Raw genomic sequence first — 24,905 nt, forward strand, 5'->3', positions numbered from 1 at the left:
CTTGGAGCAGGCATTGGTGGTTCAGTGGTAGAATTCTCGCCTGCCACGCGGGAGACCCGGGTCCGATTCCTGGCCAATGCAGAGGCTGTCTGTTCTGATTGCTTCTTTGTTTAGCTTTACCTAACAAATGAAAGGCCTCCTTTTGTTTAGATGGATACAATCTCAGGAAAAATAAAACATAAAACAAACTGTGAGCAAGCATTGGTGCTTCAGTGGTAGAATTCTCGCCTGCCACGCGGGAGACCCGGGTCCGATTCCCGGCCAATGCAGAGGCTGTCTGTTCTGATTGCTTCTTTGTTTAGCTTTACCTAACAAATGAAAGGCCTCCTTTTGTTTAGATGGATACAATCTCAGGAAAAATAAAACATAAAACAAACAGTGAGCAAGCATTGGTGGTTCAGTGGTAGAATTCTCGCCTGCCACGCGGGAGACCCGGGTCCGATTCCCGGCCAATGCAGAGGCTGTCTGTTCTGATTGCTTCTTTGTTTAGCTTTACCTAACAAATGAAAGGCCTCCTTTTGTTTAGATGGATACAATCTCAGGAAAAATAAAACATAAAACAAACAGTGAGCAAGCATTGGTGTTTCAGTGGTAGAATTCTCGCCTGCCACGCGGGAGACCCGGGTCCGATTCCCGGCCAATGCAGAGGCTGTCTGTTCTGATTGCTTCTTTGTTTAGCTTTACCTAACAAATGAAAGGCCTCCTTTTGTTTAGATGGATACAATCTCAGGAAAAATAAAACATAAAACAAACTGTGAGCAAGCATTGGTGGTTCAGTGGTAGAATTCTCGCCTGCCACGCGGGAGACCCGGGTCCGATTCCCGGCCAATGCAGAGGCTGTCTGTTCTGATTGCTTCTTTGTTTAGCTTTACCTAACAAATGAAAGACCTCCTTTTGTTTAGATGGATACAATCCCAGGAAAAACAAAACATAAAACAGACAGTGAGCAAGCATTGGTGGTTCAGTGGTAGAATTCTCGCCTGCCACGCGGGAGACCCGGGTCCGATTCCCGGCCAATGTAGAGACTGTACCATTCCAGACAATGGGTCTTTTATTTCAAGCATTACCTTACAAATAAACGTCACAATATTGTTTGGATCGAAACTCTCTCAGGAAAAACAAACAAAAAACAGCCTTGGAGCAGGCATTGGTGGTTCAGTGGTAGAATTCTCACCTGCCACGCGGGAGATCCGGGTCCGATTCCCGGCCAATGCAGAGGCTGTCTGTTCTGATTGCTTCTTTGTTTAGCTTTACCTAACGAATGAAAGGCCTCCATTTGTTTAGATGGAAACAATCTCAGGAAAAATAAAACCTAAAACAGACAGTGAGCAAGCATTGGTGGTTCAGTGGTAGAATTCTCGCCTGCCACGCGGGAGACCCGGGTCCGATTCCCGGCCAATGCAGAGGCTGTCTGTTCTGATTGCTTCTTTGTTTAGCTTTACCTAACAAATGAAAGGCCTCCTTTTGTTTAGATGGATACAATCTCAGGAAAAATAAAACATAAAACAAACTGTGAGCAAGCATTGGTGGTTCAGTGGTAGAATTCTCGCCTGCCACGCGGGAGACCCGGGTCCGATTCCCGGCCAATGCAGAGGCTGTCTGTTCTGATTGCTTCTTTGTTTAGCTTTACCTAACAAATGAAAGGCCTCCTTTTGTTTAGATGGATACAATATCAGGAAAAATAAAACATAAAACAGACAGTGAGCAAGCATTGGTGGTTCAGTGGTAGAATTCTCGCCTGCCACGCGGGAGACCCGGGTCCGATTCCCGGCCAATGCAGAGGCTGTCTGTTCTGATTGCATCTTTGTTTAGCTTTACCTAACAAATGAAATCCCTCCATTTGTTTAGATGGAAACAATCTCAGGAAAAATAAAACATAAAACAGACAGTGAGCAAGCATTGGTGGTTCAGTGGTAGAATTCTCGCCTGCCACGCGGTAGACCCGGGTCCGATTCCCGGCCAATGCAGAGGCTGTCTGTTCTGATTGCTTCTTTGTTTAGCTTTACCTAACAAATGAAAGACCTCCTTTTGTTTAGATGGATACAATCCCAGGAAAAACAAAACATAAAACAGACAGTGAGCAAGCATTGGTGGTTCAGTGGTAGAATTCTCGCCTGCCACGCGGGAGACCCGGGTCCGATTCCCGGCCAATGCAGAGACTGTACCATTCCAGACAATGGGTCTTTTATTTCAAGCATTACCTTACAAATAAACGTCACAATATTGTTTGGATCGAAACTCTCTCAGGAAAAACAAACAAAAAACAGACTTGGAGCAGGCATTGGTGGTTCAGTGGTAGAATTCTCGCCTGCCACGCGGGAGACCCGGGTCCGATTCCCGGCCAATGCAGAGGCTGTCTGTTCTGATTGCTTCTTTGTTTAGCTTTACCTAACGAATGAAAGGCCTCCATTTGTTTAGATGGAAACAATCTCAGGAAAAATAAAACATAAAACAGACAGTGAGCAATCATTGGTGGTTCAGTGGTAGAGTTCTCGCCTGCCACGCGGGAGACCCGGGTCCGATTCCCGGCCAATGCAGAGGCTGTCTGTTCTGATTGCTTCTTTGTTTAGCTTTACCTAACAAATGAAAGGCCTCCTTTTGTTTAGATGGATACAATCTCAGGAAAAATAAAACATAAAACAAACAGTGAGCAAGCATTGGTGGTTCAGTGGTAGAATTCTCGCCTGCCACGCGGGAGACCCGGGTCCGATTCCCGGCCAATGCAGAGGCTGTCTGTTCTGATTGCTTCTTTGTTTAGCTTTACCTAACAAATGAAAGGCCTCCTTTTGTTTAGATGGATACAATCTCAGGAAAAATAAAACATAAAACAAACTGTGAGCAAGCATTGGTGGTTCAGTGGTAGAATTCTCGCCTGCCACGCGGGAGACCCGGGTCCGATTCCCGGCCAATGCAGAGGCTGTCTTTTCTGATTGCTTCTTTGTTTAGCTTTACCTAACAAATGAAAGACCTCCTTTTGTTTAGATGGATACAATCCCAGGAAAAACAAAACATAAAACAGACAGTGAGCAAGCATTGGTGGTTCAGTGGTAGAATTCTCGCCTGCCACGCGGGAGACCCGGGTCCGATTCCCGGCCAATGCAGAGACTGTACCATTCCAGACAATGGGTCTTTTATTTCAAGCATTACCTTACAAATAAACGTCACAATATTGTTTGGATCGAAACTCTCTCAGGAAAAACAAACAAAAAACAGACTTGGAGCAGGCATTGGTGGTTCAGTGGTAGAATTCTCACCTGCCACGCGGGAGACCCGGGTCCGATTCCCGGCCAATGCAGAGGCTGTCTGTTCTGATTGCTTCTTTGTTTAGCTTTACCTAACGAATGAAAGGCCTCCATTTGTTTAGATGGAAACAATCTCAGGAAAAATAAAACCTAAAACAGACAGTGAGCAAGCATTGGTGGTTCAGTGGTAGAATTCTCGCCTGCCACGCGGGAGACCCGGGTCCGATTCCCGGCCAATGCAGAGGCTGTCTGTTCTGATTGCTTCTTTGTTTAGCTTTACCTAACAAATGAAAGGCCTCCTTTTGTTTAGATGGATACAATCTCAGGAAAAATAAAACATAAAACAAACTGTGAGCAAGCATTGGTGGTTCAGTGGTAGAATTCTCGCCTGCCACGCGGGAGACCCGGGTCCGATTCCCGGCCAATGCAGAGGCTGTCTGTTCTGATTGCTTCTTTGTTTAGCTTTACCTAACAAATGAAAGGCCTCCTTTTGTTTAGATGGATACAATATCAGGAAAAATAAAACATAAAACAGACAGTGAGCAAGCATTGGTGGTTCAGTGGTAGAATTCTCGCCTGCCACGCGGTAGACCCGGGTCCGATTCCCGGCCAATGCAGAGGCTGTCTGTTCTGATTGCTTCTTTGTTTAGCTTTACCTAACAAATGAAAGGCCTCCTTTTGTTTAGATGGATACAATCTCAGGAAAAATAAAACATAAAACAAACAGTGAGCAAGCATTGGTGGTTCAGTGGTAGAATTCTCGCCTGCCACGCGGGAGACCCGGGTCCGATTCCCGGCCAATGCAGAGGCTGTCTGTTCTGATTGCTTCTTTGTTTAGCTTTACCTAACAAATGAAAGGCCTCCTTTTGTTTAGATGGATACAATCTCAGGAAAAATAAAACATAAAACAAACTGTGAGCAAGCATTGGTGGTTCAGTGGTAGAATTCTCGCCTGCCACGCGGGAGACCCGGGTCCGATTCCCGGCCAATGCAGAGGCTGTCTGTTCTGATTGCTTCTTTGTTTAGCTTTACCTAACAAATGAAAGACCTCCTTTTGTTTAGATGGATACAATCCCAGGAAAAACAAAACATAAAACAGACAGTGAGCAAGCATTGGTGGTTCAGTGGTAGAATTCTCGCCTGCCACGCGGGAGACCCGGGTCCGATTCCCGGCCAATGCAGAGACTGTACCATTCCAGACAATGGGTCTTTTATTTCAAGCATTACCTTACAAATAAACGTCACAATATTGTTTGGATCGAAACTCTCTCAGGAAAAACAAACAAAAAACAGCCTTGGAGCAGGCATTGGTGGTTCAGTGGTAGAATTCTCACCTGCCACGCGGGAGACCCGGGTCCGATTCCCGGCCAATGCAGAGGCTGTCTGTTCTGATTGCTTCTTTGTTTAGCTTTACCTAACGAATGAAAGGCCTCCATTTGTTTAGATGGAAACAATCTCAGGAAAAATAAAACCTAAAACAGACAGTGAGCAAGCATTGGTGGTTCAGTGGTAGAATTCTCGCCTGCCACGCGGGAGACCCGGGTCCGATTCCCGGCCAATGCAGAGGCTGTCTGTTCTGATTGCTTCTTTGTTTAGCTTTACCTAACAAATGAAAGGCCTCCTTTTGTTTAGATGGATACAATCTCAGGAAAAATAAAACATAAAACAAACTGTGAGCAAGCATTGGTGGTTCAGTGGTAGAATTCTCGCCTGCCACGCGGGAGACCCGGGTCCGATTCCCGGCCAATGCAGAGGCTGTCTGTTCTGATTGCTTCTTTGTTTAGCTTTACCTAACAAATGAAAGGCCTCCTTTTGTTTAGATGGATACAATATCAGGAAAAATAAAACATAAAACAGACAGTGAGCAAGCATTGGTGGTTCAGTGGTAGAATTCTCGCCTGCCACGCGGGAGACCCGGGTCCGATTCCCGGCCAATGCAGAGGCTGTCTGTTCTGATTGCATCTTTGTTTAGCTTTACCTAACAAATGAAATCCCTCCTTTTGTTTAGATGGAAACAATCTCAGGAAAAATAAAACATAAAACAGACAGTGAGCAAGCATTGGTGGTTCAGTGGTAGAATTCTTGCCTGCCACGCGGTAGACCCGGGTCCGATTCCCGGCCAATGCAGAGGCTGTCTGTTCTGATTGCTTCTTTGTTTAGCTTTACCTAACAAATGAAAGACCTCCTTTTGTTTAGATGGATACAATCCCAGGAAAAACAAAACATAAAACAGACAGTGAGCAAGCATTGGTGGTTCAGTGGTAGAATTCTCGCCTGCCACGCGGGAGACCCGGGTCCGATTCCCGGCCAATGCAGAGACTGTACCATTCCAGACAATGGGTCTTTTATTTCAAGCATTACCTTACAAATAAACGTCACAATATTGTTTGGATCGAAACTCTCTCAGGAAAAACAAACAAAAAACAGACTTGGAGCAGGCATTGGTGGTTCAGTGGTAGAATTCTCGCCTGCCACGCGGGAGACCCGGGTCCGATTCCCGGCCAATGCAGAGGCTGTCTGTTCTGATTGCTTCTTTGTTTAGCTTTACCTAACGAATGAAAGGCCTCCATTTGTTTAGATGGAAACAATCTCAGGAAAAATAAAACATAAAACAGACAGTGAGCAATCATTGGTGGTTCAGTGGTAGAGTTCTCGCCTGCCACGCGGGAGACCCGGGTCCGATTCCCGGCCAATGCAGAGGCTGTCTGTTCTGATTGCTTCTTTGTTTAGCTTTACCTAACAAATGAAAGGCCTCCTTTTGTTTAGATGGATACAATCTCAGGAAAAATAAAACATAAAACAAACAGTGAGCAAGCATTGGTGGTTCAGTGGTAGAATTCTCGCCTGCCACGCGGGAGACCCGGGTCCGATTCCCGGCCAATGCAGAGGCTGTCTGTTCTGATTGCTTCTTTGTTTAGCTTTACCTAACAAATGAAAGGCCTCCTTTTGTTTAGATGGATACAATCTCAGGAAAAATAAAACATAAAACAAACTGTGAGCAAGCATTGGTGGTTCAGTGGTAGAATTCTCGCCTGCCACGCGGGAGACCCGGGTCCGATTCCCGGCCAATGCAGAGGCTGTCTGTTCTGATTGCTTCTTTGTTTAGCTTTACCTAACAAATGAAAGGCCTCCTTTTGTTTAGATGGATACAATCTCAGGAAAAATAAAACATAAAACAAACTGTGAGCAAGCATTGGTGGTTCAGTGGTAGAATTCTCGCCTGCCACGCGGGAGACCCGGGTCCGATTCCCGGCCAATGCAGAGGCTGTCTGTTCTGATTGCTTCTTTGTTTAGCTTTACCTAACAAATGAAAGGCCTCCTTTTGTTTAGATGGATACAATATCAGGAAAAATAAAACATAAAACAGACAGTGAGCAAGCATTGGTGGTTCAGTGGTAGAATTCTCGCCTGCCACGCGGGAGACCCGGGTCCGATTCCCGGCCAATGCAGAGGCTGTCTGTTCTGATTGCATCTTTGTTTAGCTTTACCTAACAAATGAAATCCCTCCTTTTGTTTAGATGGAAACAATCTCAGGAAAAATAAAACATAAAACAGACAGTGAGCAAGCATTGGTGGTTCAGTGGTAGAATTCTCGCCTGCCACGCGGTAGACCCGGGTCCGATTCCCGGCCAATGCAGAGGCTGTCTGTTCTGATTGCTTCTTTGTTTAGCTTTACCTAACAAATGAAAGGCCTCCTTTTGTTTAGATGGATACAATCTCAGGAAAAATAAAACATAAAACAAACAGTGAGCAAGCATTGGTGGTTCAGTGGTAGAATTCTCGCCTGCCACGCGGGAGACCCGGGTCCGATTCCCGGCCAATGCAGAGGCTGTCTGTTCTGATTGCTTCTTTGTTTAGCTTTACCTAACAAATGAAAGGCCTCCTTTTGTTTAGATGGATACAATCTCAGGAAAAATAAAACATAAAACAAACTGTGAGCAAGCATTGGTGGTTCAGTGGTAGAATTCTCGCCTGCCACGCGGGAGACCCGGGTCCGATTCCCGGCCAATGCAGAGGCTGTCTGTTCTGATTGCTTCTTTGTTTAGCTTTACCTAACAAATGAAAGGCCTCCTTTTGTTTAGATGGATACAATCTCAGGAAAAATAAAACATAAAACAAACTGTGAGCAAGCATTGGTGGTTCAGTGGTAGAATTCTCGCCTGCCACGCGGGAGACCCGGGTCCGATTCCCGGCCAATGCAGAGGCTGTCTGTTCTGATTGCTTCTTTGTTTAGCTTTACCTAACAAATGAAAGGCCTCCTTTTGTTTAGATGGATACAATATCAGGAAAAATAAAACATAAAACAGACAGTGAGCAAGCATTGGTGGTTCAGTGGTAGAATTCTCGCCTGCCACGCGGGAGACCCGGGTCCGATTCCCGGCCAATGCAGAGGCTGTCTGTTCTGATTGCATCTTTGTTTAGCTTTACCTAACAAATGAAATCCCTCCTTTTGTTTAGATGGAAACAATCTCAGGAAAAATAAAACATAAAACAGACAGTGAGCAAGCATTGGTGGTTCAGTGGTAGAATTCTCGCCTGCCACGCGGTAGACCCGTGTCCGATTCCCGGCCAATGCAGAGGCTGTCTGTTCTGATTGCTTCTTTGTTTAGCTTTACCTAACAAATGAAAGACCTCCTTTTGTTTAGATGGATACAATCCCAGGAAAAACAAAACATAAAACAGACAGTGAGCAAGCATTGGTGGTTCAGTGGTAGAATTCTCGCCTGCCACGCGGGAGACCCGGGTCCGATTCCCGGCCAATGCAGAGACTGTACCATTCCAGACAATGGGTCTTTTATTTCAAGCATTACCTTACAAATAAACGTCACAATATTGTTTGGATCGAAACTCTCTCAGGAAAAACAAACAAAAAACAAACTTGGAGCAGGCATTGGTGGTTCAGTGGTAGAATTCTCGCCTGCCACGCGGGAGACCCGGGTCCGATTCCCGGCCAATGCAGAGGCTGTCTGTTCTGATTGCTTCTTTGTTTAGCTTTACCTAACGAATGAAAGGCCTCCATTTGTTTAGATGGAAACTATCTCAGGAAAAATAAAACATAAAACAGACAGTGAGCAATCATTGGTGGTTCAGTGGTAGAGTTCTCGCCTGCCACGCGGGAGACCCGGGTCCGATTCCCGGCCAATGCAGAGGCTGTCTGTTCTGATTGCTTCTTTGTTTAGCTTTACCTAACAAATGAAAGGCCTCCTTTTGTTTAGATGGATACAATCTCAGGAAAAATAAAACATAAAACAAACAGTGAGCAAGCATTGGTGGTTCAGTGGTAGAATTCTCGCCTGCCACGCGGGAGACCCGGGTCCGATTCCCGGCCAATGCAGAGGCTGTCTGTTCTGATTGCTTCTTTGTTTAGCTTTACCTAACAAATGAAAGGCCTCCTTTTGTTTAGATGGATACAATCTCAGGAAAAATAAAACATAAAACAAACTGTGAGCAAGCATTGGTGGTTCAGTGGTAGAATTCTCGCCTGCCACGCGGGAGACCCGGGTCCGATTCCCGGCCAATGCAGAGGCTGTCTGTTCTGATTGCTTCTTTGTTTAGCTTTACCTAACAAATGAAAGACCTCCTTTTGTTTAGATGGATACAATCCCAGGAAAAACAAAACATAAAACAGACAGTGAGCAAGCATTGGTGGTTCAGTGGTAGAATTCTCGCCTGCCACGCGGGAGACCCGGGTCCGATTCCCGGCCAATGCAGAGACTGTACCATTCCAGACAATGGGTCTTTTATTTCAAGCATTACCTTACAAATAAACGTCACAATATTGTTTGGATCGAAACTCTCTCAGGAAAAACAAACAAAAAACAGACTTGGAGCAGGCATTGGTGGTTCAGTGGTAGAATTCTCACCTGCCACGCGGGAGACCCGGGTCCGATTCCCGGCCAATGCAGAGGCTGTCTGTTCTGATTGCTTCTTTGTTTAGCTTTACCTAACGAATGAAAGGCCTCCATTTGTTTAGATGGAAACAATCTCAGGAAAAATAAAACCTAAAACAGACAGTGAGCAAGCATTGGTGGTTCAGTGGTAGAATTCTCGCCTGCCACGCGGGAGACCCGGGTCCGATTCCCGGCCAATGCAGAGGCTGTCTGTTCTGATTGCTTCTTTGTTTAGCTTTACCTAACAAATGAAAGGCCTCCTTTTGTTTAGATGGATACAATCTCAGGAAAAATAAAACATAAAACAAACTGTGAGCAAGCATTGGTGGTTCAGTGGTAGAATTCTCGCCTGCCACGCGGGAGACCCGGGTCCGATTCCCGGCCAATGCAGAGGCTGTCTGTTCTGATTGCTTCTTTGTTTAGCTTTACCTAACAAATGAAAGGCCTCCTTTTGTTTAGATGGATACAATATCAGGAAAAATAAAACATAAAACAGACAGTGAGCAAGCATTGGTGGTTCAGTGGTAGAATTCTCGCCTGCCACGCGGTAGACCCGGGTCCGATTCCCGGCCAATGCAGAGGCTGTCTGTTCTGATTGCTTCTTTGTTTAGCTTTACCTAACAAATGAAAGGCCTCCTTTTGTTTAGATGGATACAATCTCAGGAAAAATAAAACATAAAACAAACAGTGAGCAAGCATTGGTGGTTCAGTGGTAGAATTCTCGCCTGCCACGCGGGAGACCCGGGTCCGATTCCCGGCCAATGCAGAGGCTGTCTGTTCTGATTGCTTCTTTGTTTAGCTTTACCTAACAAATGAAAGGCCTCCTTTTGTTTAGATGGATACAATCTCAGGAAAAATAAAACATAAAACAAACAGTGAGCAAGCATTGGTGGTTCAGTGGTAGAATTCTCGCCTGCCACGTGGGAGACCCGGGTCCTATTCCCGGCCAATGCAGAGGCTGTCTGTTCTGATTGCTTCTTTGTTTAGCTTTACCTAACAAATGAAAGGCCTCCTTTTGTTTAGATGGATACAATCTCAGGAAAAATAAAACATAAAACAAACTGTGAGCAAGCATTGGTGGTTCAGTGGTAGAATTCTCGCCTGCCACGCGGGAGACCCGGGTCCGATTCCCGGCCAATGCAGAGGCTGTCTGTTCTGATTGCTTCTTTGTTTAGCTTTACCTAACAAATGAAAGACCTCCTTTTGTTTAGATGGATACAATCCCAGGAAAAACAAAACATAAAACAGACAGTGAGCAAGCATTGGTGGTTCAGTGGTAGAATTCTCGCCTGCCACGCGGGAGACCCGGGTCCGATTCCCGGCCAATGCAGAGACTGTACCATTCCAGACAATGGGTCTTTTATTTCAAGCATTACCTTACAAATAAACGTCACAATATTGTTTGGATCGAAACTCTCTCAGGAAAAACAAACAAAAAACAGACTTGGAGCAGGCATTGGTGGTTCAGTGGTAGAATTCTCACCTGCCACGCGGGAGACCCGGGTCCGATTCCCGGCCAATGCAGAGGCTGTCTGTTCTGATTGCTTCTTTGTTTAGCTTTACCTAACGAATGAAAGGCCTCCATTTGTTTAGATGGAAACAATCTCAGGAAAAATAAAACCTAAAACAGACAGTGAGCAAGCATTGGTGGTTCAGTGGTAGAATTCTCGCCTGCCACGCGGGAGACCCGGGTCCGATTCCCGGCCAATGCAGAGGCTGTCTGTTCTGATTGCTTCTTTGTTTAGCTTTACCTAACGAATGAAAGGCCTCCATTTGTTTAGATGGAAACAATCTCAGGAAAAATAAAACATAAAACAGACAGTGAGCAATCATTGGTGGTTCAGTGGTAGAGTTCTCGCCTGCCACGCGGGAGACCCGGGTCCGATTCCCGGCCAATGCAGAGGCTGTCTGTTCTGATTGCTTCTTTGTTTAGCTTTACCTAACAAATGAAAGGCCTCCTTTTGTTTAGATGGATACAATCTCAGGAAAAATAAAACATAAAACAAACTGTGAGCAAGCATTGGTGGTTCAGTGGTAGAATTCTCGCCTGCCACGCGGGAGACCCGGGTCCGATTCCCGGCCAATGCAGAGGCTGTCTGTTCTGATTGCTTCTTTGTTTAGCTTTACCTAACAAATGAAAGGCCTCCTTTTGTTTAGATGGATACAATCTCAGGAAAAATAAAACATAAAACAAACTGTGAGCAAGCATTGGTGGTTCAGTGGTAGAATTCTCGCCTGCCACGCGAGAGACCCGGGTCCGATTCCCGGCCAATGCAGAGGCTGTCTGTTCTGATTGCTTCTTTGTTTAGCTTTACCTAACAAATGAAAGACCTCCTTTTGTTTAGATGGATACAATCCCAGGAAAAACAAAACATAAAACAGACAGTGAGCAAGCATTGGTGGTTCAGTGGTAGAATTCTCGCCTGCCACGCGGGAGACCCGGGTCCGATTCCTGGCCAATGCAGAGGCTGTCTGTTCTGATTGCTTCTTTGTTTAGCTTTACCTAACAAATGAAAGGCCTCCTTTTGTTTAGATGGATACAATCTCAGGAAAAATAAAACATAAAACAAACTGTGAGCAAGCATTGGTGGTTCAGTGGTAGAATTCTCGCCTGCCACGCGGGAGACCCGGGTCCGATTCCCGGCCAATGCAGAGGCTGTCTGTTCTGATTGCTTCTTTGTTTAGCTTTACCTAACAAATGAAAGGCCTCCTTTTGTTTAGATGGATACAATCTCAGGAAAAATAAAACATAAAACAAACAGTGAGCAAGCATTGGTGGTTCAGTGGTAGAATTCTCGCCTGCCACGCTGGAGACCCGGGTCCGATTCCCGGCCAATGCAGAGGCTGTCTGTACTGATTGCTTCTTTATTTAGCTTTACCTAACAAATGAAAGGCCTCCTTTTGTTTAGATGGATACAATCTCAGGAAAAATAAAACATAAAACAAACTGTGAGCAAGCATTGGTGGTTCAGTGGTAGAATTCTCGCCTGCCACGCGGGAGACCCGGGTCTGATTCCCGGCCAATGCAGAGGCTGTCTGTTCTGATTGCTTCTTTGTTTAGCTTTACCTAACAAATGAAAGGCCTCCTTTTGTTTAGATGGATACAATCTCAGGAAAAATAAAACATAAAACAAACTGTGAGCAAGCATTGGTGGTTCAGTGGTAGAATTCTCGCCTGCCACGCGGGAGACCCGGGTCCGATTCCCGGCCAATGCAGAGGCTGTCTGTTCTGATTGCTTCTTTGTTTAGCTTTACCTAACAAATGAAAGACCTCCTTTTGTTTAGATGGATACAATCCCAGGAAAAACAAAACATAAAACAGACAGTGAGCAAGCATTGGTGGTTCAGTGGTAGAATTCTTGCCTGCCACGCGGGAGACCCGGGTCCGATTCCCGGCCAATGCAGAGACTGTACCATTCCAGACAATGGGTCTTTTATTTCAAGCATTACCTTACAAATAAACGTCACAATATTGTTTGGATCGAAACTCTCTCTCAGGAAAAACAAACAAAAAACAGACTTGGAGCAGGCATTGGTGGTTCAGTGGTAGAATTCTCGCCTGCCACGCGAGAGACCCGGGTCCGATTCCCGGCCAATGCAGAGGCTGTCTGTTCTGATTGCTTCTTTGTTTAGCTTTACCTAACGAATGAAAGGCCTCCATTTGTTTAGATGGAAACAATCTCAGGAAAAATAAAACCTAAAACAGACAGTGAGCAAGCATTGGTGGTTCAGTGGTAGAATTCTCGCCTGCCACGCGGGAGACCCGGGTCCGATTCCCGGCCAATGCAGAGGCTGTCTGTTCTGATTGCTTCTTTGTTTAGCTTTACCTAACAAATGAAAGGCCTCCTTTTGTTTAGATGGATACAATCTCAGGAAAAATAAAACATAAAACAAACTGTGAGCAAGCATTGGTGGTTCAGTGGTAGAATTCTCGCCTGCCACGCGGGAGACCCGGGTCCGATTCCCGGCCAATGCAGAGGCTGTCTGTTCTGATTGCTTCTTTGTTTAGCTTTACCTAACAAATGAAAGGCCTCCTTTTGTTTAGATGGATACAATATCAGGAAAAATAAAACATAAAACAGACAGTGAGCAAGCATTGGTGGTTCAGTGGTAGAATTCTCGCCTGCCACGCGGGAGACCCGGGTCCGATTCCCGGCCAATGCAGAGGCTGTCTGTTCTGATTGCATCTTTGTTTAGCTTTACCTAACAAATGAAATCCCTCCTTTTGTTTAGATGGAAACAATCTCAGGAAAAATAAAACATAAAACAGACAGTGAGCAAGCATTGGTGGTTCAGTGGTAGAATTCTCGCCTGCCACGCGGTAGACCCGGGTCCGATTCCCGGCCAATGCAGAGGCTGTCTGTTCTGATTGCTTCTTTGTTTAGCTTTACCTAACAAATGAAAGACCTCCTTTTGTTTAGATGGATACAATCCCAGGAAAAACAAAACATAAAACAGACAGTGAGCAAGCATTGGTGGTTCAGTGGTAGAATTCTCGCCTGCCACGCGGGAGACCCGGGTCCGATTCCCGGCCAATGCAGAGACTGTACCATTCCAGACAATGGGTCTTTTATTTCAAGCATTACCTTACAAATAAACGTCACAATATTGTTTGGATCGAAACTCTCTCAGGAAAAACAAACAAAAAACAGACTTGGAGCAGGCATTGGTGGTTCAGTGGTAGAATTCTCGCCTGCCACGCGGGAGACCCGGGTCCGATTCCCGGCCAATGCAGAGGCTGTCTGTTCTGATTGCTTCTTTGTTTAGCTTTACCTAACGAATGAAAGGCCTCCATTTGTTTAGATGGATACAATCTCAGGAAAAACAAACAAAAAACAGACTCGGAGCAGGCATTGGTGGTTCAGTGGTAGAATTCTTGCCTGCCACGCGGGAGACCCGGGTCCGATTCCCGGCCAATGCAGAGGCTGTCTGTTCTGATTGCTTCTTTGTTTAGCTTTACCTAACGAATGAAAGGCCTCCATTTGTTTAGATGGAAACAATCTCAGGAAAAATAAAACCTAAAACAGACAGTGAGCAAGCATTGGTGGTTCAGTGGTAGAATTCTCGCCTGCCACGCGGGAGACCCGGGTCTGATTCCCGGCCAATGCAGAGGCTGTCTGTTCTGATTGCTTCTTTGTTTAGCTTTACCTAACAAATGAAAGGCCTCCTTTTGTTTAGATGGATACAATCTCAGGAAAAATAAAACATAAAACAAACAGTGAGCAAGCATTGGTGGTTCAGTGGTAGAATTCTCGCCTGCCACGCGGGAGACCCGGGTCCGATTCCCGGCCAATGCAGAGGCTGTCTGTTCTGATTGCTTCTTTGTTTAGCTTTACCTAACAAATGAAAGGCCTCTTTTTGTTTAGATGGATACAATCTCAGGAAAAATAAAACATAAAACAAACTGTGAGCAAGCATTGGTGGTTCAGTGGTAGAATTCTCGCCTGCCACGCGGGAGACCCGGGTCCGATTCCCGGCCAATGCAGAGGCTGTCTGTTCTGATTGCTTCTTTGTTTAGCTTTACCTAACAAATGAAAGGCCTCTTTTTGTTTAGATGGATACAATCCCAGGAAAAACAAAACATAAAACAGACAGTGAGCAAGCATTGGTGGTTCAGTGGTAGAATTCTCGCCTGCCACGCGGGAGACCCGGGTCCGATTCCCGGCCAATGCAGAGGCTGTCTGTTCTGATTGCTTCTTTGTTTAGCTTTACCTAACAAATGAAAGACCTCCTTTTGTTTAGATGGATACAATCCCAGGAAAAACAAAACATAAAACAGACAGTGAGCAAGCATTGGTGGTTCAGTGGTAGAATTCTCGCCTGCCACGCGGGAGACCCGGGTCCGATTCCCGGCCAATGCAGAGACTGTACCATTCCAGACAATGGGTCTTTTATTTCAAGCATTACCTTACAAATAAACGTCACAATATTGTTTGGATCGAAACTCTCTCAGGAAAAACAAACAAAAAACAGACTTGGAGCAGGCATTGGTGGTTCAGTGGTAGAATTCTCACCTGCCACGCGGGAGACCCGGGTCCGATTCCCGGCCAATGCAGAGGCTGTCTGTTCTGATTGCTTCTTTGTTTAGCTTTACCTAACAAATGAAAGGCCTCTTTTTGTTTAGATGGATACAATCCCAGGAAAAACAAAACATAAAACAGACAGTGAGCAAGCATTGGTGGTTCAGTGGTAGAATTCTCGCCTGCCACGCGGGAGACCCGGGTCCGATTCCTGGCCAATGCAGAGGCTGTCTGTTCTGATTGCTTCTTTGTTTAGCTTTACCTAACAAATGAAAGGCCTCCCTTTGTTTAGATGGATACAATCTCAGGAAAAATAAAACATAAAACAAACTGTGAGCAAGCATTGGTGGTTCAGTGGTAGAATTCTCGCCTGCCACGCGGGAGACCCGGGTCCGATTCCCGGCCAATGCAGAGGCTGTCTGTTCTGATTGCTTCTTTGTTTAGCTTTACCTAACAAATGAAAGGCCTCCTTTTGTTTAGATGGATACAATCTCAGGAAAAATAAAACATAAAACAAACAGTGAGCAAGCATTGGTGGTTCAGTGGTAGAATTCTCGCCTGCCACGCGGGAGACCCGGGTCCGATTCCTGGCCAATGCAGAGGCTGTCTGTTCTGATTGCTTCTTTGTTTAGCTTTACCTAACAAATGAAAGGCCTCCTTTTGTTTAGATGGATACAATCTCAGGAAAAATAAAACATAAAACAAACTGTGAGCAAGCATTGGTGGTTCAGTGGTAGAATTCTCGCCTGCCACGCGGGAGACCCGGGTCCGATTCCCGGCCAATGCAGAGGCTGTCTGTTCTGATTGCTTCTTTGTTTAGCTTTACCTAACAAATGAAAGGCCTCCTTTTGTTTAGATGGATACAATCTCAGGAAAAATAAAACATAAAACAAACTGTGAGCAAGCATTGGTGGTTCAGTGGTAGAATTCTCGCCTGCCACGCGGGAGACCCGGGTCCGATTCCCGGCCAATGCAGAGGCTGTCTGTTCTGATTGCTTCTTTGTTTAGCTTTACCTAACAAATGAAAGACCTCCTTTTGTTTAGATGGATACAATCCCAGGAAAAACAAAACATAAAACAGACAGTGAGCAAGCATTGGTGGTTCAGTGGTAGAATTCTCGCCTGCCACGCGGGAGACCCGGGTCCGATTCCCGGCCAATGCAGAGACTGTACCATTCCAGACAATGGGTCTTTTATTTCAAGCATTACCTTACAAATAAACGTCACAATATTGTTTGGATCGAAACTCTCTCAGGAAAAACAAACAAAAAACAGACTTGGAGCAGGCATTGGTGGTTCAGTGGTAGAATTCTCACCTGCCACGCGGGAGACCCGGGTCCGATTCCCGGCCAATGCAGAGGCTGTCTGTTCTGATTGCTTCTTTGTTTAGCTTTACCTAACAAATGAAAGGCCTCTTTTTGTTTAGATGGATACAATCCCAGGAAAAACAAAACATAAAACAGACAGTGAGCAAGCATTGGTGGTTCAGTGGTAGAATTCTCGCCTGCCACGCGGGAGACCCGGGTCCGATTCCTGGCCAATGCAGAGGCTGTCTGTTCTGATTGCTTCTTTGTTTAGCTTTACCTAACAAATGAAAGGCCTCCCTTTGTTTAGATGGATACAATCTCAGGAAAAATAAAACATAAAACAAACTGTGAGCAAGCATTGGTGGTTCAGTGGTAGAATTCTCGCCTGCCACGCGGGAGACCCGGGTCCGATTCCCGGCCAATGCAGAGGCTGTCTGTTCTGATTGCTTCTTTGTTTAGCTTTACCTAACAAATGAAAGGCCTCCTTTTGTTTAGATGGATACAATCTCAGGAAAAATAAAACATAAAACAAACAGTGAGCAAGCATTGGTGGTTCAGTGGTAGAATTCTCGCCTGCCACGCGGGAGACCCGGGTCCGATTCCCGGCCAATGCAGAGGCTGTCTGTTCTGATTGCTTCTTTGTTTAGCTTTACCTAACAAATGAAAGGCCTCCTTTTGTTTAGATGGATACAATCTCAGGAAAAATAAAACATAAAACAAACAGTGAGCAAGCATTGGTGGTTCAGTGGTAGAATTCTCGCCTGCCACGCGGGAGACCCGGGTCCGATTCCCTGCCAATGCAGAGGCTGTCTGTTCTGATTGCTTCTTTGTTTAGCTTTACCTAACAAATGAAAGGCCTCCTTTTGTTTAGATGGATACAATCTCAGGAAAAATAAAACATAAAACAAACTGTGAGCAAGCATTGGTGGTTCAGTGGTAGAATTCTCGCCTGCCACGCGGGAGACCCGGGTCCGATTCCCGGCCAATGCAGAGGCTGTCTGTTCTGATTGCTTCTTTGTTTAGCTTTACCTAACAAATGAAAGACCTCCTTTTGTTTAGATGGATACAATCCCAGGAAAAACAAAACATAAAACAGACAGTGAGCAAGCATTGGTGGTTCAGTGGTAGAATTCTCGCCTGCCACGCGGGAGACCCGGGTCCGATTCCCGGCCAATGCAGAGACTGTACCATTCCAGACAATGGGTCTTTTATTTCAAGCATTACCTTACAAATAAACGTCACAATATTGTTTGGATCGAAACTCTCTCAGGAAAAACAAACAAAAAACAGACTTGGAGCAGGCATTGGTGGTTCAGTGGTAGAATTCTCACCTGCCACGCGGGAGACCCGGGTCCGATTCCCGGCCAATGCAGAGGCTGTCTGTTCTGATTGCTTCTTTGTTTAGCTTTACCTAACGAATGAAAGGCCTCCATTTGTTTAGATGGAAACAATCTCAGGAAAAATAAAACCTAAAACAGACAGTGAGCAAGCATTGGTGGTTCAGTGGTAGAATTCTCGCCTGCCACGCGGGAGACCCGGGTCCGATTCCCGGCCAATGCAGAGGCTGTCTGTTCTGATTGCTTCTTTGTTTAGCTTTACCTAACAAATGAAAGGCCTCCTTTTGTTTAGATGGATACAATCTCAGGAAAAATAAAACATAAAACAAACTGTGAGCAAGCATTGGTGGTTCAGTGGTAGAATTCTCGCCTGCCACGCGGGAGACCCGGGTCCGATTCCCGGCCAATGCAGAGGCTGTCTGTTCTGATTGCTTCTTTGTTTAGCTTTACCTAACAAATGAAAGACCTCCTTTTGTTTAGATGGATACAATCCCAGGAAAAACAAAACATAAAACAGACAGTGAGCAAGCATTGGTGGTTCAGTGGTAGAATTCTCGCCTGCCACGCGGGAGACCCGGGTCCGATTCCCGGCCAATGCAGAGACTGTACCATTCCAGACAATGGGTCTTTTATTTCAAGCATTACCTTACAAATAAACGTCACAATATTGTTTGGATCGAAACTCTCTCAGGAAAAACAAACAAAAAACAGACTTGGAGCAGGCATTGGTGGTTCAGTGGTAGAATTCTCACCTGCCACGCGGGAGACCCGGGTCCGATTCCCGGCCAATGCAGAGGCTGTCTGTTCTGATTGCTTCTTTGTTTAGCTTTACCTAACAAATGAAAGGCCGCTTTTTGTTTAGATGGATACAATCCCAGGAAAAACAAAACATAAAACAGACAGTGAGCAAGCATTGGTGGTTCAGTGGTAGAATTCTCGCCTGCCACGCGGGAGACCCGGGTCCGATTCCTGGCCAATGCAGAGGCTGTCTGTTCTGATTGCTTCTTTGTTTAGCTTTACCTAACAAATGAAAGGCCTCCTTTTGTTTAGATGGATACAATCTCAGGAAAAATAAAACATAAAACAAACTGTGAGCAAGCATTGGTGGTTCAGTGGTAGAATTCTCGCCTGCCACGCGGGAGACCCGGGTCCGATTCCCGGCCAATGCAGAGGCTGTCTGTTCTGATTGCTTCTTTGTTTAGCTTTACCTAACAAATGAAAGGCCTCCTTTTGTTTAGATGGATACAATCTCAGGAAAAATAAAACATAAAACAAACAGTGAGCAAGCATTGGTGGTTCAGTGGTAGAATTCTCGCCTGCCACGCGGGAGACCCGGGTCCGATTCCCGGCCAATGCAGAGGCTGTCTGTTCTGATTGCTTCTTTGTTTAGCTTTACCTAACAAATGAAAGGCCTCCTTTTGTTTAGATGGATACAATCTCAGGAAAAATAAAACATAAAACAAACAGTGAGCAAGCATTGATGGTTCAGTGGTAGAATTCTCGCCTGCCACGCGGGAGACCCGGGTCCGATTCCCTGCCAATGCAGAGGCTGTCTGTTCTGATTGCTTCTTTGTTTAGCTTTACCTAACAAATGAAAGGCCTCCTTTTGTTTAGATGGATACAATCTCAGGAAAAATAAAACATAAAACAAACTGTGAGCAAGCATTGGTGGTTCAGTGGTAGAATTCTCGCCTGCCACGCGGGAGACCCGGGTCCGATTCCCGGCCAATGCAGAGGCTGTCTGTTCTGATTGCTTCTTTGTTTAGCTTTACCTAACAAATGAAAGGCCTCCTTTTGTTTAGATGGATACAATCTCAGGAAAAATAAAACATAAAACAAACTGTGAGCAAGCATTGGTGGTTCAGTGGTAGAATTCTCGCCTGCCACGCGGGAGACCCGGGTCCGATTCCCGGCCAATGCAGAGGCTGTCTGTTCTGATTGCTTCTTTGTTTAGCTTTACCTAACAAATGAAAGGCCTCCTTTTGTTTAGATGGATACAATATCAGGAAAAATAAAACATAAAACAGACAGTGAGCAAGCATTGGTGGTTCAGTGGTAGAATTCTCGCCTGCCACGCGGGAGACCCGGGTCCGATTCCCGGCCAATGCAGAGGCTGTCTGTTCTGATTGCTTCTTTGTTTAGCTTTACCTAACAAATGAAAGGCCTCCTTTTGTTTAGATGGATACAATCTCAGGAAAAATAAAACATAAAACAAACTGTGAGCAAGCATTGGTGGTTCAGTGGTAGAATTCTCGCCTGCCACGCGGGAGACCCGGGTCCGATTCCCGGCCAATGCAGAGGCTGTCTGTTCTGATTGCTTCTTTGTTTAGCTTTACCTAACAAATGAAAGACCTCCTTTTGTTTAGATGGATACAATCCCAGGAAAAACAAAACATAAAACAGACAGTGAGCAAGCATTGGTGGTTCAGTGGTAGAATTCTCGCCTGCCACGCGGGAGACCCGGGTCCGATTCCCGGCCAATGCAGAGACTGTACCATTCCAGACAATGGGTCTTTTATTTCAAGCATTACCTTACAAATAAACGTCACAATATTGTTTGGATCGAAACTCTCTCAGGAAAAACAAACAAAAAACAGACTTGGAGCAGGCATTGGTGGTTCAGTGGTAGAATTCTCACCTGCCACGCGGGAGACCCGGGTCCGATTCCCGGCCAATGCAGAGGCTGTCTGTTCTGATTGCTTCTTTGTTTAGCTTTACCTAACGAATGAAAGGCCTCCATTTGTTTAGATGGAAACAATCTCAGGAAAAATAAAACCTAAAACAGACAGTGAGCAAGCATTGGTGGTTCAGTGGTAGAATTCTCGCCTGCCACGCGGGAGACCCGGGTCCGATTCCCGGCCAATGCAGAGGCTGTCTGTTCTGATTGCTTCTTTGTTTAGCTTTACCTAACAAATGAAAGGCCTCCTTTTGTTTAGATGGATACAATCTCAGGAAAAATAAAACATAAAACAAACTGTGAGCAAGCATTGGTGGTTCAGTGGTAGAATTCTCGCCTGCCACGCGGGAGACCCGGGTCCGATTCCCGGCCAATGCAGAGGCTGTCTGTTCTGATTGCTTCTTTGTTTAGCTTTACCTAACAAATGAAAGGCCTCCTTTTGTTTAGATGGATACAATATCAGGAAAAATAAAACATAAAACAGACAGTGAGCAAGCATTGGTGGTTCAGTGGTAGAATTCTCGCCTGCCACGCGGGAGACCCGGGTCCGATTCCCGGCCAATGCAGAGGCTGTCTGTTCTGATTGCTTCTTTGTTTAGCTTTACCTAACAAATGAAAGGCCTCCTTTTGTTTAGATGGATACAATCTCAGGAAAAATAAAACATAAAACAAACTGTGAGCAAGCATTGGTGGTTCAGTGGTAGAATTCTCGCCTGCCACGCGGGAGACCCGGGTCCGATTCCCGGCCAATGCAGAGGCTGTCTGTTCTGATTGCTTCTTTGTTTAGCTTTACCTAACAAATGAAAGACCTCCTTTTGTTTAGATGGATACAATCCCAGGAAAAACAAAACATAAAACAGACAGTGAGCAAGCATTGGTGGTTCAGTGGTAGAATTCTCGCCTGCCACGCGGGAGACCCGGGTCCGATTCCCGGCCAATGCAGAGACTGTACCATTCCAGACAATGGGTCTTTTATTTCAAGCATTACCTTACAAATAAACGTCACAATATTGTTTGGATCGAAACTCTCTCAGGAAAAATAAACAAAAAACAGACTTGGAGCAGGCATTGGTGGTTCAGTGGTAGAATTCTCACCTGCCACGCGGGAGACCCGGGTCCGATTCCCGGCCAATGCAGAGGCTGTCTGTTCTGATTGCTTCTTTGTTTAGCTTTACCTAACGAATGAAAGGCCTCCATTTGTTTAGATGGAAACAATCTCAGGAAAAATAAAACCTAAAACAGACAGTGAGCAAGCATTGGTGGTTCAGTGGTAGAATTCTCGCCTGCCACGCGGGAGACCCGGGTCCGATTCCCGGCCAATGCAGAGGCTGTCTGTTCTGATTGCTTCTTTGTTTAGCTTTACCTAACAAATGAAAGGCCTCCTTTTGTTTAGATGGATACAATCTCAGGAAAAATAAAACATAAAACAAACTGTGAGCAAGCATTGGTGGTTCAGTGGTAGAATTCTCGCCTGCCACGCGGGAGACCCGGGTCCGATTCCCGGCCAATGCAGAGGCTGTCTGTTCTGATTGCTTCTTTGTTTAGCTTTACCTAACAAATGAAAGGCCTCCTTTTGTTTAGATGGATACAATCTCAGGAAAAATAAAACATAAAACAAACTGTGAGCAAGCATTGGTGGTTCAGTGGTAGAATTCTCGCCTGCCACGCGGGAGACCCGGGTCCGATTCCCGGCCAATGCAGAGGCTGTCTGTTCTGATTGCTTCTTTGTTTAGCTTTACCTAACAAATGAAAGGCCTCCTTTTGTTTAGATGGATACAATATCAGGAAAAATAAAACATAAAACAGACAGTGAGCAAGCATTGGTGGTTCAGTGGTAGAATTCTCGCCTGCCGCGCGGGAGACCCGGGTCCGATTCCCGGCCAATGCAGAGGCTGTCTGTTCTGATTGCTTCTTTGTTTAGCTTTACCTAACAAATGAAAGGCCTCCTTTTGTTTAGATGGATACAATCTCAGGAAAAATAAAACATAAAACAAACTGTGAGCAAGCATTGGTGGTTCAGTGGTAGAATTCTCGCCTGCCACGCGGGAGACCCGGGTCCGATTCCCGGCCAATGCAGAGGCTGTCTGTTCTGATTGCTTCTTTGTTTAGCTTTACCTAACAAATGAAAGACCTCCTTTTGTTTAGATGGATACAATCCCAGGAAAAACAAAACATAAAACAGACAGTGAGCAAGCATTGGTGGTTCAGTGGTAGAATTCTCGCCTGCCACGCGGGAGACCCGGGTCCGATTCCCGGCCAATGCAGAGACTGTACCATTCCAGACAATGGGTCTTTTATTTCAAGCATTACCTTACAAATAAACGTTACAATATTGTTTGGATCGAAACTCTCTCAGGAAAAACAAACAAAAAACAGGCTTGGAGCAGGCATTGGTGGTTCAGTGGTAGAATTCTCACCTGCCACGCGGGAGACCCGGGTCCGATTCCCGGCCAATGCAGAGGCTGTCTTTTCTGATTGCTTCTTTGTTTAGCTTTACCTAACGAATGAAAGGCCTCCATTTGTTTAGATGGAAACAATCTCAGGAAAAATAAAACCTAAAACAGACAGTGAGCAAGCATTGGTGGTTCAGTGGTAGAATTCTCGCCTGCCACGCGGGAGACCCGGGTCCGATTCCCGGCCAATGCAGAGGCTGTCTGTTCTGATTGCTTCTTTGTTTAGCTTTACCTAACAAATGAAAGGCCTCCTTTTGTTTAGATGGATACAATCTCAGGAAAAATAAAACATAAAACAAACTGTGAGCAAGCATTGGTGGTTCAGTGGTAGAATTCTCGCCTGCCACGCGGGAGACCCGGGTCCGATTCCCTGCCAATGCAGAGGCTGTCTGTTCTGATTGCTTCTTTGTTTAGCTTTACCTAACAAATGAAAGGCCTCCTTTTGTTTAGATGGATACAATATCAGGAAAAATAAAACATAAAACAGACAGTGAGCAAGCATTGGTGGTTCAGTGGTAGAATTCTCGCCTGCCACGCGGGAGACCCGGGTCCGATTCCCGGCCAATGCAGAGGCTGTCTGTTCTGATTGCTTCTTTGTTTAGCTTTACCTAACAAATGAAAGGCCTCCTTTTGTTTAGATGGATACAATATCAGGAAAAATAAAACATAAAACAGACAGTGAGCAAGCATTGGTGGTTCAGTGGTAGAATTCTCGCCTGCCACGCGGGAGACCCGGGTCCGATTCCCGGCCAATGCAGAGGCTGTCTGTTCTGATTGCTTCTTTGTTTAGCTTTACCTAACAAATGAAAGGCCTCCTTTTGTTTAGATGGATACAATCTCAGGAAAAATAAAACATAAAACAAACTGTGAGCAAGCATTGGTGGTTCAGTGGTAGAATTCTCGCCTGCCACGCGGGAGACCCGGGTCCGATTCCCGGCCAATGCAGAGGCTGTCTGTTCTGATTGCTTCTTTGTTTAGCTTTACCTAACAAATGAAAGACCTCCTTTTGTTTAGATGGATACAATCCCAGGAAAAACAAAACATAAAACAGACAGTGAGCAAGCATTGGTGGTTCAGTGGTAGAATTCTCGCCTGCCACGCGGGAGACCCGGGTCCGATTCCCGGCCAATGCAGAGACTGTACCATTCCAGACAATGGGTCTTTTATTTCAAGCATTACCTTACAAATAAACGTTACAATATTGTTTGGATCGAAACTCTCTCAGGAAAAACAAACAAAAAACAGGCTTGGAGCAGGCATTGGTGGTTCAGTGGTAGAATTCTCACCTGCCACGCGGGAGACCCGGGTCCGATTCCCGGCCAATGCAGAGGCTGTCTGTTCTGATTGCTTCTTTGTTTAGCTTTACCTAACGAATGAAAGGCCTCCATTTGTTTAGATGGAAACAATCTCAGGAAAAATAAAACCTAAAACAGACAGTGAGCAAGCATTGGTGGTTCAGTGGTAGAATTCTCGCCTGCCACGCGGGAGACCCGGGTCCGATTCCCGGCCAATGCAGAGGCTGTCTGTTCTGATTGCTTCTTTGTTTAGCTTTACCTAACAAATGAAAGGCCTCCTTTTGTTTAGATGGATACAATCTCAGGAAAAATAAAACATAAAACAAACTGTGAGCAAGCATTGGTGGTTCAGTGGTAGAATTCTCGCCTGCCACGCGGGAGACCCGGGTCCGATTCCCTGCCAATGCAGAGGCTGTCTGTTCTGATTGCTTCTTTGTTTAGCTTTACCTAACAAATGAAAGGCCTCCTTTTGTTTAGATGGATACAATATCAGGAAAAATAAAACATAAAACAGACAGTGAGCAAGCATTGGTGGTTCAGTGGTAGAATTCTCGCCTGCCACGCGGGAGACCCGGGTCCGATTCCCGGCCAATGCAGAGGCTGTCTGTTCTGATTGCTTCTTTGTTTAGCTTTACCTAACAAATGAAAGACCTCCTTTTGTTTAGATGGATACAATCCCAGGA

At 45.5% G+C, this 24,905-nt stretch overlaps 65 non-coding genes across 65 annotated transcripts; all 65 read left to right on the forward strand.

Annotated features, from left to right (window-relative positions):
• The first annotated feature begins 6,620 nt into the window (after window positions 1–6,620).
• On the forward strand, window positions 6,621–6,691 carry trnag-gcc (transfer RNA glycine (anticodon GCC)). The gene has a single exon. It is a non-coding gene; the product is annotated as a tRNA-Gly (tRNA).
• A 305-nt stretch (window positions 6,692–6,996) lies between these two features.
• On the forward strand, window positions 6,997–7,067 carry trnag-gcc (transfer RNA glycine (anticodon GCC)). The gene has a single exon. It is a non-coding gene; the product is annotated as a tRNA-Gly (tRNA).
• A 117-nt stretch (window positions 7,068–7,184) lies between these two features.
• trnag-gcc (transfer RNA glycine (anticodon GCC)) lies at window positions 7,185–7,255 on the forward strand. The gene has a single exon. It is a non-coding gene; the product is annotated as a tRNA-Gly (tRNA).
• A 117-nt stretch (window positions 7,256–7,372) lies between these two features.
• Window positions 7,373–7,443, forward strand: trnag-gcc (transfer RNA glycine (anticodon GCC)). The gene has a single exon. It is a non-coding gene; the product is annotated as a tRNA-Gly (tRNA).
• A 117-nt stretch (window positions 7,444–7,560) lies between these two features.
• On the forward strand, window positions 7,561–7,631 carry trnag-gcc (transfer RNA glycine (anticodon GCC)). Its single transcript has one exon. It is a non-coding gene; the product is annotated as a tRNA-Gly (tRNA).
• Window positions 7,632–7,936: 305 nt separating this feature from the next.
• trnag-gcc (transfer RNA glycine (anticodon GCC)) lies at window positions 7,937–8,007 on the forward strand. Its single transcript has one exon. It is a non-coding gene; the product is annotated as a tRNA-Gly (tRNA).
• A 123-nt stretch (window positions 8,008–8,130) lies between these two features.
• Window positions 8,131–8,201, forward strand: trnag-gcc (transfer RNA glycine (anticodon GCC)). Its single transcript has one exon. It is a non-coding gene; the product is annotated as a tRNA-Gly (tRNA).
• Window positions 8,202–8,506: 305 nt separating this feature from the next.
• On the forward strand, window positions 8,507–8,577 carry trnag-gcc (transfer RNA glycine (anticodon GCC)). The gene has a single exon. It is a non-coding gene; the product is annotated as a tRNA-Gly (tRNA).
• Window positions 8,578–8,694: 117 nt separating this feature from the next.
• trnag-gcc (transfer RNA glycine (anticodon GCC)) lies at window positions 8,695–8,765 on the forward strand. The gene has a single exon. It is a non-coding gene; the product is annotated as a tRNA-Gly (tRNA).
• A 117-nt stretch (window positions 8,766–8,882) lies between these two features.
• trnag-gcc (transfer RNA glycine (anticodon GCC)) lies at window positions 8,883–8,953 on the forward strand. Its single transcript has one exon. It is a non-coding gene; the product is annotated as a tRNA-Gly (tRNA).
• Window positions 8,954–9,264: 311 nt separating this feature from the next.
• Window positions 9,265–9,335, forward strand: trnag-gcc (transfer RNA glycine (anticodon GCC)). The gene has a single exon. It is a non-coding gene; the product is annotated as a tRNA-Gly (tRNA).
• Window positions 9,336–9,452: 117 nt separating this feature from the next.
• On the forward strand, window positions 9,453–9,523 carry trnag-gcc (transfer RNA glycine (anticodon GCC)). The gene has a single exon. It is a non-coding gene; the product is annotated as a tRNA-Gly (tRNA).
• A 305-nt stretch (window positions 9,524–9,828) lies between these two features.
• Window positions 9,829–9,899, forward strand: trnag-gcc (transfer RNA glycine (anticodon GCC)). The gene has a single exon. It is a non-coding gene; the product is annotated as a tRNA-Gly (tRNA).
• Window positions 9,900–10,204: 305 nt separating this feature from the next.
• Window positions 10,205–10,275, forward strand: trnag-gcc (transfer RNA glycine (anticodon GCC)). Its single transcript has one exon. It is a non-coding gene; the product is annotated as a tRNA-Gly (tRNA).
• A 117-nt stretch (window positions 10,276–10,392) lies between these two features.
• trnag-gcc (transfer RNA glycine (anticodon GCC)) lies at window positions 10,393–10,463 on the forward strand. Its single transcript has one exon. It is a non-coding gene; the product is annotated as a tRNA-Gly (tRNA).
• Window positions 10,464–10,774: 311 nt separating this feature from the next.
• trnag-gcc (transfer RNA glycine (anticodon GCC)) lies at window positions 10,775–10,845 on the forward strand. The gene has a single exon. It is a non-coding gene; the product is annotated as a tRNA-Gly (tRNA).
• Window positions 10,846–11,150: 305 nt separating this feature from the next.
• Window positions 11,151–11,221, forward strand: trnag-gcc (transfer RNA glycine (anticodon GCC)). Its single transcript has one exon. It is a non-coding gene; the product is annotated as a tRNA-Gly (tRNA).
• Window positions 11,222–11,338: 117 nt separating this feature from the next.
• On the forward strand, window positions 11,339–11,409 carry trnag-gcc (transfer RNA glycine (anticodon GCC)). The gene has a single exon. It is a non-coding gene; the product is annotated as a tRNA-Gly (tRNA).
• A 305-nt stretch (window positions 11,410–11,714) lies between these two features.
• On the forward strand, window positions 11,715–11,785 carry trnag-gcc (transfer RNA glycine (anticodon GCC)). The gene has a single exon. It is a non-coding gene; the product is annotated as a tRNA-Gly (tRNA).
• Window positions 11,786–12,278: 493 nt separating this feature from the next.
• Window positions 12,279–12,349, forward strand: trnag-gcc (transfer RNA glycine (anticodon GCC)). Its single transcript has one exon. It is a non-coding gene; the product is annotated as a tRNA-Gly (tRNA).
• Window positions 12,350–12,662: 313 nt separating this feature from the next.
• trnag-gcc (transfer RNA glycine (anticodon GCC)) lies at window positions 12,663–12,733 on the forward strand. Its single transcript has one exon. It is a non-coding gene; the product is annotated as a tRNA-Gly (tRNA).
• Window positions 12,734–12,850: 117 nt separating this feature from the next.
• trnag-gcc (transfer RNA glycine (anticodon GCC)) lies at window positions 12,851–12,921 on the forward strand. The gene has a single exon. It is a non-coding gene; the product is annotated as a tRNA-Gly (tRNA).
• A 117-nt stretch (window positions 12,922–13,038) lies between these two features.
• trnag-gcc (transfer RNA glycine (anticodon GCC)) lies at window positions 13,039–13,109 on the forward strand. Its single transcript has one exon. It is a non-coding gene; the product is annotated as a tRNA-Gly (tRNA).
• A 117-nt stretch (window positions 13,110–13,226) lies between these two features.
• Window positions 13,227–13,297, forward strand: trnag-gcc (transfer RNA glycine (anticodon GCC)). Its single transcript has one exon. It is a non-coding gene; the product is annotated as a tRNA-Gly (tRNA).
• A 305-nt stretch (window positions 13,298–13,602) lies between these two features.
• trnag-gcc (transfer RNA glycine (anticodon GCC)) lies at window positions 13,603–13,673 on the forward strand. Its single transcript has one exon. It is a non-coding gene; the product is annotated as a tRNA-Gly (tRNA).
• Window positions 13,674–13,796: 123 nt separating this feature from the next.
• trnag-gcc (transfer RNA glycine (anticodon GCC)) lies at window positions 13,797–13,867 on the forward strand. Its single transcript has one exon. It is a non-coding gene; the product is annotated as a tRNA-Gly (tRNA).
• A 492-nt stretch (window positions 13,868–14,359) lies between these two features.
• Window positions 14,360–14,430, forward strand: trnag-gcc (transfer RNA glycine (anticodon GCC)). The gene has a single exon. It is a non-coding gene; the product is annotated as a tRNA-Gly (tRNA).
• Window positions 14,431–14,547: 117 nt separating this feature from the next.
• On the forward strand, window positions 14,548–14,618 carry trnag-gcc (transfer RNA glycine (anticodon GCC)). Its single transcript has one exon. It is a non-coding gene; the product is annotated as a tRNA-Gly (tRNA).
• Window positions 14,619–14,735: 117 nt separating this feature from the next.
• Window positions 14,736–14,806, forward strand: trnag-gcc (transfer RNA glycine (anticodon GCC)). Its single transcript has one exon. It is a non-coding gene; the product is annotated as a tRNA-Gly (tRNA).
• Window positions 14,807–14,923: 117 nt separating this feature from the next.
• Window positions 14,924–14,994, forward strand: trnag-gcc (transfer RNA glycine (anticodon GCC)). Its single transcript has one exon. It is a non-coding gene; the product is annotated as a tRNA-Gly (tRNA).
• Window positions 14,995–15,493: 499 nt separating this feature from the next.
• trnag-gcc (transfer RNA glycine (anticodon GCC)) lies at window positions 15,494–15,564 on the forward strand. Its single transcript has one exon. It is a non-coding gene; the product is annotated as a tRNA-Gly (tRNA).
• Window positions 15,565–15,869: 305 nt separating this feature from the next.
• Window positions 15,870–15,940, forward strand: trnag-gcc (transfer RNA glycine (anticodon GCC)). The gene has a single exon. It is a non-coding gene; the product is annotated as a tRNA-Gly (tRNA).
• Window positions 15,941–16,057: 117 nt separating this feature from the next.
• On the forward strand, window positions 16,058–16,128 carry trnag-gcc (transfer RNA glycine (anticodon GCC)). Its single transcript has one exon. It is a non-coding gene; the product is annotated as a tRNA-Gly (tRNA).
• Window positions 16,129–16,245: 117 nt separating this feature from the next.
• trnag-gcc (transfer RNA glycine (anticodon GCC)) lies at window positions 16,246–16,316 on the forward strand. The gene has a single exon. It is a non-coding gene; the product is annotated as a tRNA-Gly (tRNA).
• Window positions 16,317–16,815: 499 nt separating this feature from the next.
• On the forward strand, window positions 16,816–16,886 carry trnag-gcc (transfer RNA glycine (anticodon GCC)). Its single transcript has one exon. It is a non-coding gene; the product is annotated as a tRNA-Gly (tRNA).
• A 117-nt stretch (window positions 16,887–17,003) lies between these two features.
• trnag-gcc (transfer RNA glycine (anticodon GCC)) lies at window positions 17,004–17,074 on the forward strand. Its single transcript has one exon. It is a non-coding gene; the product is annotated as a tRNA-Gly (tRNA).
• Window positions 17,075–17,379: 305 nt separating this feature from the next.
• Window positions 17,380–17,450, forward strand: trnag-gcc (transfer RNA glycine (anticodon GCC)). Its single transcript has one exon. It is a non-coding gene; the product is annotated as a tRNA-Gly (tRNA).
• Window positions 17,451–17,567: 117 nt separating this feature from the next.
• On the forward strand, window positions 17,568–17,638 carry trnag-gcc (transfer RNA glycine (anticodon GCC)). Its single transcript has one exon. It is a non-coding gene; the product is annotated as a tRNA-Gly (tRNA).
• A 311-nt stretch (window positions 17,639–17,949) lies between these two features.
• Window positions 17,950–18,020, forward strand: trnag-gcc (transfer RNA glycine (anticodon GCC)). Its single transcript has one exon. It is a non-coding gene; the product is annotated as a tRNA-Gly (tRNA).
• A 117-nt stretch (window positions 18,021–18,137) lies between these two features.
• On the forward strand, window positions 18,138–18,208 carry trnag-gcc (transfer RNA glycine (anticodon GCC)). Its single transcript has one exon. It is a non-coding gene; the product is annotated as a tRNA-Gly (tRNA).
• A 117-nt stretch (window positions 18,209–18,325) lies between these two features.
• trnag-gcc (transfer RNA glycine (anticodon GCC)) lies at window positions 18,326–18,396 on the forward strand. The gene has a single exon. It is a non-coding gene; the product is annotated as a tRNA-Gly (tRNA).
• Window positions 18,397–18,895: 499 nt separating this feature from the next.
• On the forward strand, window positions 18,896–18,966 carry trnag-gcc (transfer RNA glycine (anticodon GCC)). The gene has a single exon. It is a non-coding gene; the product is annotated as a tRNA-Gly (tRNA).
• A 117-nt stretch (window positions 18,967–19,083) lies between these two features.
• trnag-gcc (transfer RNA glycine (anticodon GCC)) lies at window positions 19,084–19,154 on the forward strand. Its single transcript has one exon. It is a non-coding gene; the product is annotated as a tRNA-Gly (tRNA).
• Window positions 19,155–19,459: 305 nt separating this feature from the next.
• On the forward strand, window positions 19,460–19,530 carry trnag-gcc (transfer RNA glycine (anticodon GCC)). The gene has a single exon. It is a non-coding gene; the product is annotated as a tRNA-Gly (tRNA).
• Window positions 19,531–19,647: 117 nt separating this feature from the next.
• On the forward strand, window positions 19,648–19,718 carry trnag-gcc (transfer RNA glycine (anticodon GCC)). The gene has a single exon. It is a non-coding gene; the product is annotated as a tRNA-Gly (tRNA).
• A 117-nt stretch (window positions 19,719–19,835) lies between these two features.
• trnag-gcc (transfer RNA glycine (anticodon GCC)) lies at window positions 19,836–19,906 on the forward strand. The gene has a single exon. It is a non-coding gene; the product is annotated as a tRNA-Gly (tRNA).
• A 117-nt stretch (window positions 19,907–20,023) lies between these two features.
• Window positions 20,024–20,094, forward strand: trnag-gcc (transfer RNA glycine (anticodon GCC)). The gene has a single exon. It is a non-coding gene; the product is annotated as a tRNA-Gly (tRNA).
• A 117-nt stretch (window positions 20,095–20,211) lies between these two features.
• Window positions 20,212–20,282, forward strand: trnag-gcc (transfer RNA glycine (anticodon GCC)). Its single transcript has one exon. It is a non-coding gene; the product is annotated as a tRNA-Gly (tRNA).
• Window positions 20,283–20,593: 311 nt separating this feature from the next.
• On the forward strand, window positions 20,594–20,664 carry trnag-gcc (transfer RNA glycine (anticodon GCC)). Its single transcript has one exon. It is a non-coding gene; the product is annotated as a tRNA-Gly (tRNA).
• A 117-nt stretch (window positions 20,665–20,781) lies between these two features.
• Window positions 20,782–20,852, forward strand: trnag-gcc (transfer RNA glycine (anticodon GCC)). Its single transcript has one exon. It is a non-coding gene; the product is annotated as a tRNA-Gly (tRNA).
• A 117-nt stretch (window positions 20,853–20,969) lies between these two features.
• On the forward strand, window positions 20,970–21,040 carry trnag-gcc (transfer RNA glycine (anticodon GCC)). The gene has a single exon. It is a non-coding gene; the product is annotated as a tRNA-Gly (tRNA).
• Window positions 21,041–21,157: 117 nt separating this feature from the next.
• On the forward strand, window positions 21,158–21,228 carry trnag-gcc (transfer RNA glycine (anticodon GCC)). The gene has a single exon. It is a non-coding gene; the product is annotated as a tRNA-Gly (tRNA).
• A 117-nt stretch (window positions 21,229–21,345) lies between these two features.
• Window positions 21,346–21,416, forward strand: trnag-gcc (transfer RNA glycine (anticodon GCC)). The gene has a single exon. It is a non-coding gene; the product is annotated as a tRNA-Gly (tRNA).
• Window positions 21,417–21,727: 311 nt separating this feature from the next.
• trnag-gcc (transfer RNA glycine (anticodon GCC)) lies at window positions 21,728–21,798 on the forward strand. Its single transcript has one exon. It is a non-coding gene; the product is annotated as a tRNA-Gly (tRNA).
• A 117-nt stretch (window positions 21,799–21,915) lies between these two features.
• On the forward strand, window positions 21,916–21,986 carry trnag-gcc (transfer RNA glycine (anticodon GCC)). The gene has a single exon. It is a non-coding gene; the product is annotated as a tRNA-Gly (tRNA).
• Window positions 21,987–22,103: 117 nt separating this feature from the next.
• Window positions 22,104–22,174, forward strand: trnag-gcc (transfer RNA glycine (anticodon GCC)). Its single transcript has one exon. It is a non-coding gene; the product is annotated as a tRNA-Gly (tRNA).
• Window positions 22,175–22,479: 305 nt separating this feature from the next.
• On the forward strand, window positions 22,480–22,550 carry trnag-gcc (transfer RNA glycine (anticodon GCC)). The gene has a single exon. It is a non-coding gene; the product is annotated as a tRNA-Gly (tRNA).
• A 117-nt stretch (window positions 22,551–22,667) lies between these two features.
• Window positions 22,668–22,738, forward strand: trnag-gcc (transfer RNA glycine (anticodon GCC)). Its single transcript has one exon. It is a non-coding gene; the product is annotated as a tRNA-Gly (tRNA).
• A 311-nt stretch (window positions 22,739–23,049) lies between these two features.
• On the forward strand, window positions 23,050–23,120 carry trnag-gcc (transfer RNA glycine (anticodon GCC)). The gene has a single exon. It is a non-coding gene; the product is annotated as a tRNA-Gly (tRNA).
• A 305-nt stretch (window positions 23,121–23,425) lies between these two features.
• On the forward strand, window positions 23,426–23,496 carry trnag-gcc (transfer RNA glycine (anticodon GCC)). The gene has a single exon. It is a non-coding gene; the product is annotated as a tRNA-Gly (tRNA).
• Window positions 23,497–23,613: 117 nt separating this feature from the next.
• On the forward strand, window positions 23,614–23,684 carry trnag-gcc (transfer RNA glycine (anticodon GCC)). Its single transcript has one exon. It is a non-coding gene; the product is annotated as a tRNA-Gly (tRNA).
• A 117-nt stretch (window positions 23,685–23,801) lies between these two features.
• trnag-gcc (transfer RNA glycine (anticodon GCC)) lies at window positions 23,802–23,872 on the forward strand. The gene has a single exon. It is a non-coding gene; the product is annotated as a tRNA-Gly (tRNA).
• Window positions 23,873–23,989: 117 nt separating this feature from the next.
• On the forward strand, window positions 23,990–24,060 carry trnag-gcc (transfer RNA glycine (anticodon GCC)). The gene has a single exon. It is a non-coding gene; the product is annotated as a tRNA-Gly (tRNA).
• Window positions 24,061–24,371: 311 nt separating this feature from the next.
• Window positions 24,372–24,442, forward strand: trnag-gcc (transfer RNA glycine (anticodon GCC)). Its single transcript has one exon. It is a non-coding gene; the product is annotated as a tRNA-Gly (tRNA).
• A 305-nt stretch (window positions 24,443–24,747) lies between these two features.
• On the forward strand, window positions 24,748–24,818 carry trnag-gcc (transfer RNA glycine (anticodon GCC)). Its single transcript has one exon. It is a non-coding gene; the product is annotated as a tRNA-Gly (tRNA).
• The last annotated feature ends 87 nt before the right edge of the window (window positions 24,819–24,905 follow it).

This window comes from Brachyhypopomus gauderio, chromosome 19 (assembly GCF_052324685.1).
Source record: "Brachyhypopomus gauderio isolate BG-103 chromosome 19, BGAUD_0.2, whole genome shotgun sequence".
NCBI lineage: Eukaryota > Metazoa > Chordata > Actinopteri > Gymnotiformes > Hypopomidae > Brachyhypopomus > Brachyhypopomus gauderio.